General features: G+C 34.7%; 1 pseudogene; it reads right to left on the bottom strand.

Moving 5' to 3' along the window:
- Positions 1 to 6,060: 6,060 nt before the first annotated feature.
- On the bottom strand, positions 6,061 to 6,831 carry LOC147393203 (large ribosomal subunit protein eL30 pseudogene; annotated as a pseudogene).
- Between the last annotated feature and the right edge of the window lie 602 nt (positions 6,832 to 7,433).

Raw genomic sequence — 7,433 nt, forward strand, 5'->3', positions numbered from 1 at the left:
ACTGACAAACCTGACTAAAGCCCAAAATTAAAGATGACTAACTCAAAGACTGGTGCAACTAAAGTTAAAAAAACTAAGAAAACATTATTCTGAATGGAGGGATACAATTCTAGGGTTTATGCCACTTCGGTTATCTTTGATGGATGACTTGAACTTGCCTGCTTTTACTATCTCTTTATATTCTGATTTGACCCTGTCATATGTTGGATTACCCATTGCTTCAATAATCTCTCTGTTCTTTAGTTCAGGTACTGCCTTGGAGTAGATATGCTCATCTTGGCATGGTGGGGGTACACTGTTAGGACCGACTGAATGAATGAAGGAAATTGGGTCAACCGACTCAAATTTGAATAGGGATATCAGGTTCAAAGTAGGGGGAGGTTTATTTTGAAAGGTAAGTAAAAGATTAGTTTTAACATTGGGAGCGGTAGAAGCGGGTATGATGACCTTTCCTTATTCAATTAAGTCTTGAATAGTATGACGGAGAGTAATACACCTGTTAAGAACATGACCGGGCATCTTATGGAATTCACAGAATTGCCCATTATCCATGTTTGGAGGATGAGGATTAGGCAAAGGCTTAGGTTGTAAAGGTGTCAGTAATCTCATTTTCATCAATTTTTTATAAGCAACACTAAGGGACATTCCAAGATTGGCAAATTGTCTCCTAGGCTTGGCTTGTGAGGGCTGAGTAGCTTGAGAAAATAGTGCGAAAGAGGTATTGGCCACTTGTAAGGAATTGACATTAGGTTTAAAATATTTGGGTTTTGACTCAGACGGGTTACCAAAAAGTTTCGAAGAGTAGGCATCCTCAACTTGATTTCTAGCCTCAATGAGGGATTGAAAAGTAAGATGGTATTGAGGCATCAAATACTTGGCATAATTTGGAGTGAGATTCCTAAGGATGATCTTGACTTGTTCCTTCTCTTAAGATCGATTCCACAATTGAGCGGCTTTAGCTCTCCATCGAGCAATGAACTCAGTGAAAGTTTTCCCGGGGCCTATGTTTAGTAGTTTCTAGGTCTCTTTTTGTGAGTTCAATATTAGTGTTGAATGAATATCGACCAATAAACTCCTTCATCAATTCATGCCATGTTCTTACCCGAGATGAATCCAATGACATGAGCCAGCGTAGAGCAGGACCTGTAAGGGTTCTTTGAAAAAGTTGTGCCATTTGTTCTTCACTCAAACCCTGAGATTGCATGATGCCGACATATACTTTTAAGTGAGTTGTAGGGCATCCAATCCCATCAAACTTCTTTATGTTTGGCATCGTGAACTTCTCTAGCAACGAACCATGGGAAATAACGTCATTGCCCCTAATCCAATAGTAAGATTATCGGGGTCTTTGATGTTCTTCAAAGTAGTTTCAACCTGAGTTATTCGATGAGTTAAGACAGAGTCGATAGGTAATTCATTATATTCTTAGTTTTTGATGAGGTCAAACACATCCTGAGGTTCTTTATCTTTTTCCTTTTTAGTCTTCAGGACTTCAATTTATTTCTGGACAGAAGTGATAATTTTTGCTTAAAAAGATTCCAAAATCTAACTGAGCATTGTTTCATTCATTGTACTTGTTTCTTTTTGTGGTGAGGGCTGACTACTTGGACTTGACAATGATACTCTAGAAAGACGACTTTTTTCACGAACCCAAAGTGGTATAGATGGTGATTTAGAACGTTTACGAGCAATTATTACTTGATTGGAAGTAAACCAAGGTTAACCATTGACTCTAAAGGTTTGACTCTTAACCACATGATTAAAATTTCGATATAAATTAGCCCAAGTTCGGTGGGAAATATCGAATCCAAATGCACTATAAGTCTATACTGACCAAGAAAGTGAGAAAGGTTAGACGAGGGTCTACCCCTGGATGGGATTGAACCTTTGATCAGACAAATTAATTTGATCCTAAGATCGAATTTTTTTATATAAAGTGATCTAGATCTTTAAAAGTGAAACCAATTAATCCAACTGATTTGGTTTGATCATTTTGATCCATTTGTCAATTGGGCCAACTAGTTTAATTGGCTCAAATTGATCGGTACATTTCACCGATTGGATCGGACCGATATAGTGGGTTTAGTTTGAATAGTCGGGATCAGTCTACCCATTTACCTGTTGGTTGGATTAAATAGAGGAACCTGGAACCACCCATAGTCAGTTCAGGTCGTGACCTATAGGAAGGCTTTTAGACTCTAGGTTTACTACGTGCAATGTAATTTATCTGGCCACCCTTACCCAAGTGCACCTATATACCTCTCGAGCGTACTTAATCAGACAGTACGTGGTGACTTGGTTTGATATATTGTATAGGTAATAATCTAAGATTCTAACCCATTTCTCTAAAGTCAAAAGTAGTCAATTTAATCCCTAGTTGAGAGGTGGCACACAATACTGAGCAAGGGCCCTCTTAAATACATCTCGTCTAGAATAGACGTAGTTTATCCCCCTCGTACAGTAGGGTACAGCGGGCAAGATCTTGTTTAGGTACTGATTTTGACTAAGAAGTGCTATTGGTGAACTTAGATTACCTTTGATATATTATATAGGTACGAGTCTAGGGTTATAACTTTCATAAATGGTTTAGCATCTCACGAGGGGACCGACCATGTACTAGTACTACGTTGGCAATCAGGACATGTGACTGTGCGGCTTACAATAGGTTAAAGGCTCAGGTCACTCTAGTCTAGGTACATCGATATACCTTTTCAGAGTCACCTGATCAGATGGTACTGATGCCCTAGTTTGATATACCCTAAGGTACGTGACTGGAGTTCTGATTTTCATGAATGATGTCACATCTCTGAAGAGACCGGGCCATGCAAATGTGCAAAACAGTAAACATGTTTGTGGTGTGTGCAATACAGGGTGGGGTGTGCCCGAGAATTTTTTCAAATAAATGGGTCTGCGGGTCATGTCAAACCACAAATTATGGATATCCCATAGCATCAAAAATTAAGACCAAGGCATACACATAAAAAATATATATCAAACAAGATCATGGCATGTCAAATAAGCCATTAATCAGTATAGCACAAGGAATAATTAATCAGATCCAATATTGAAACAGGCACAAAATTTTTTATTTGTTTTATTTTGTTTTTATCTATGGTTCATCAAGGATCACTTTAGGTGATCCAACATAAATCAAGATTCTAACAAATATTGAATTGATGATAGAATGATGGTCTGGGAACCCTTTTTTTTTAATTATAAAAAAAAAATTAGAAACAAATCCCAAAAGAAAATCAAAGAAAAAGATCATAGTGCCAAATGAGCTCGCTCTCACAAATAAATCAGGAACAATAACTGTGCTAACACTAGATAAATTCAGATTTTCTGTGAATTAGGAAAATACAATTCAAACTTGCATCGATGATATTTAAGGCTCCCGATAACGAAATTAAGTGAATTCAGGTTCTAAATTATTCTACTCGATGGAATCTATGTTTTATTAATAGGGGCCCAGACCTAATTCTGACTAGAATGTTCTGTAAAAATGTTTTAACCTTCTTTCAGCAACAATTCTAGATTTATAGATTAATCCGAACTTGCATCGATAATATCCAAGGCTCCTGAAAATGCAATTAAATGAATTTAGGTTCTAAATTAATTTACTCGATGAGATATACATTTTATTAAGAGGTTCCCAGACTTAATTCTTACTAGAATGTTCTAGAAAAATATTTTAACATTGCTGTCCCAACCTTCATTTAGCAATAATTCCAGATTTACAGATTGGTATTCTAGGTAAACCTTATGAGATGCTTCGACGCCATTGTTGAGATTATTAAAATCCAAATCAGAATTCTCAAAATTGCCATTAACAAGAGTCGATAAAGAAAGAGAGAAGCGTCTCTCGTTGCTGCCCCTTTCAGCACACATATGGAGAAGAAAATAGAAAGAGAAAAAAAAATATTTTCACTATCGGAGCACCATGCTTAAGTGTTGTTTTTTTTTTAAAACATTCTTCTCATCCCAATCACCATCATTCCATCATTTTCTTATTAATCTTTGAAATCTTGAATTATTTAGGATCATCACAAATGAACCTTGATTGGATCATAGAGCAAACAAACAAACAAGAAAACTCAAAAATCAAACAAATGATCTACAATCAAGCCAAACTAACTAAACAAATAAACCAAAATAAAATACAATAAAACTTGGTCAATTTGGCAATGCTCCCATACTTGGGACTTTTCAAGTTTGATCCTCAATAGTCCCCAGTGGAATCGTCACTGAAAGCGCCATCGATTCATGGAGTGCGTGGATTCACTTTTGACTTTTGAAGGTTTGGGAGTCGCCACCTAGTTATTACGGTCTAGGAACCAAACTTTAACTCTAAAAGACAAATAATACTAATTACGAAATAAAACACGGGTTCGGGAATCATGTTACAGGGTACGACGGTCTTAGGCACCAACCCCACCGGGCAAATGTCGGTCTCTACTATTTTCCAATAAGACTACATTGCTAAAAAGACCTAAACAAAAAAATTAAAAATATTTACCTTTACGAACGCAATGATTTTGTTCCCTTAGATCTAGCGGAGAGATCACTTGATTAATATTCCTTGCTTCGTTCTATCATCGAATTCGCTTCAGATCTCCAAGACGAAGTACCTCCTTCTTAGATCTGAATTTTTCTGATTTGTTTATGGATTTCTAAGTGTTTTTGAATGGTTTCTAAGTATTTTTTTGAGCTAAAGTTGGGGTATGAATGTTAGGTAAGGAGTTAGGACTTCAAAATTAGGGTTTAGGGAAGGCAAGGGAAGCTTTTTGACCTACTTTTCTTAGGATTTATTTTGACATACGAAAATAAGTTGTAGAGGTCCCTATTTATAGATTTTTTTAGGTGCTTTTTAGATAGAGTTAATGTTTAATCATAATTCTTTTAGATATAGTTAGTGTTTAATTAGAATTATTTTAGATAAATTTGGTGTTTGATTATAATTCTATTAGATAGTTTTAGAGTTTAATTATGTTTCTTTTAGGGTTAGTTTTAGAGTTTAATTATGTTTCTTCTAGGTAGTTTTAGAGTTTAGTTAGAATTCTATTAGGTAGTTTTAGAGTTTAATTAGAATTCTATTAGGGTTTTGACTTAAGTCTCACTTGATTGACTTTAGTCTTACTTGATTGACTTTAATTTTAGGATTTTGACTTAAGTCTTACTTGATTGACTTTAATTTTAATTAGAGTTTCACTTTACATTAATTAATGTTTTATTTATTAATTTCAAAATTTTTAATTATTAAAATTATAAAATTATTATTTTACCCTCGGAGAGGACTTTTTGCGTTTTAAGTCATTTTTCAATGTTCCATGATGTTTTGGAATCAATTTTTTGTAAAGAATCAATGAGAATATTGGTTTGTCTCATTTATGAAATTTTTTTTGCGAAATGGTCATGAACTTTATGAGGGGCATTTTCGTAATTTTGTCAAATTTTGTGAAAATTGACGAAATGATTTATTTGATTTCAATTTATTATTTTATGTGTTTGAAAGGGTTTTCCTAAGCGTAATGTAGGCTCTAGGGATGTTTTGAGGTTAGGGGTAATTTGGTAATTTAGTCATTTTTTTAGTGATTTTTATCTTAAAATTTCTTTTTGTCTACAAGATGATGATTTCTATATTTTTTGGGTAATATTTTCCTAGCGTAGTGTGGTTTCTACAGTTTTGTTAGTTTAAGATACCTTGTCCGAATTTCTGAAACACTTCTGGTAACCAAATAGAGCATTGGAATAACCATCTATCATTGAGAACCGTCGAAATCGGGTTGACGAGTTGATTAATCAGGCGAGTGCAAAAATGGGGGGTCTACAATAGGTAAAAGTTGGTGTGGCAAATAGAAAAAAATATCATTCCCTCTTTAACACCATTGCAATGGAGAGGGTGCTACCAACCACTACTTTTTATTCTTTTCTCTTTACTGAGTTTTTTTTATTTTTTTATTTTTTTTTTAAATATCTAGAAAAACTACATAACCCAAAACTATTTTTGTCGCGAAAATAAACTAGACCAAAACAAAATTATCACGTCTTTAAGAGGGGGTATTTAATAAGAAAACTTCTTGAGAATAGAAAATCTGAGGTTGCTCAGTGATCACCAAGAAATGTTTTGATGATGTTAAAATCACCTAGATCAACAATGTTAAGGCATGATACACATAAATATTTCCCACATGCTGTCCCCAAATCAACTATATTTCCATTGAAATGGTGGACAACCACTTTCACAAGCAACACATAACAATCGATCTCAGATTTTCGCAAAGGTAAGCAATTATTAGAAATCATTTTTCCTTTAAAGCTCACGAGAGATTGAAGGGCGATTTTATCCAAGAGTGTACTTTTCGTTCTTCAACACGAGAGCGAATCTGTTGTGGTTGTCTTCACGTGTCTACTTCATTTTCTGCCCTACTACCATTGTTGCCGCTTATAGAGAATCCAAAGCCCTTCTAATTTATTTCTTTTTTATTGAAATTAGCTTGGAAATTCTTGCAAACAGCAGTAAGTGTATAAGTTGAGAGAGAGACAAAGATTCAAGCAAATCTCCACAGAGAACAACACAATCGAAATAAAGATAAAAACGATCGACCAAAAGAAAGGCATCACAGTCCCAAGAATCAAAAGAAGAAACGTTCTTCGAATGAAGAGAAACAAAGAGATGGAGATCAACCTCTAGTTTTACACGCACGATCATTGATCTTTAGTGACTCTCTGCTTTCTCATCTCACGAAGAAAATCGCCCTCTCTACAGGTTTCTTTGTTCATCAAAACATGAACTATATCAAATCTGAAACTCTGAACCCCTTCCGTCTCAATTTTTTCAAGATCGATCTACCAAACTCTAATAATCTCTCATAAGAATCTTTTTCTTCTATTCAATCGCTAACAAAACCTAAAACCATAGGTTTCGTTCACACACAATACTCAATCAAAACAAGATTTTTCGACAAGAAAAGCTCAAATCCAACGACTAGAATCAGGAATCGAATTAAAAGTTCTCTAGAAACCAATCTGATCATCAGAAATACATCGAGATGCCATCTTTTCCACGAGACCAAGAAAGAGAGAGAGAGACCTCTCTCTCATGTTGCTCTTCTTTCTCATTTGAAAAGAAGAAAGAAATAAAAAGAAAAAAGTTTCGCTATTGGCACACCACACACAAAATCGATTTAAAGCGAGAAGTAGGTGTTGTTGGCTAATAGTACCCTTAAGAAAAACTTCTCTCTTTTTTTTTTTTTTTGCTGTCAACGGATAGCACCACTTGCCTATAAAAAAAAACTACACATAAAAAAATAAATAAATTGACAAACGACAGATCAGACATGTTTCTTTTTTTATTTTTAAGAAAATCTTTTGCTGTCCAAAAACTTTTTTTTTTTTAAATCTGTTGCTATCCAAAAATGGATCGACATACACTT

This window comes from Akebia trifoliata, chromosome 10, assembly GCF_017979445.1.
Source record: "Akebia trifoliata isolate Shusen 1 chromosome 10, ASM1797944v1, whole genome shotgun sequence".
NCBI classification, from domain to species: domain Eukaryota; kingdom Viridiplantae; phylum Streptophyta; class Magnoliopsida; order Ranunculales; family Lardizabalaceae; genus Akebia; species Akebia trifoliata.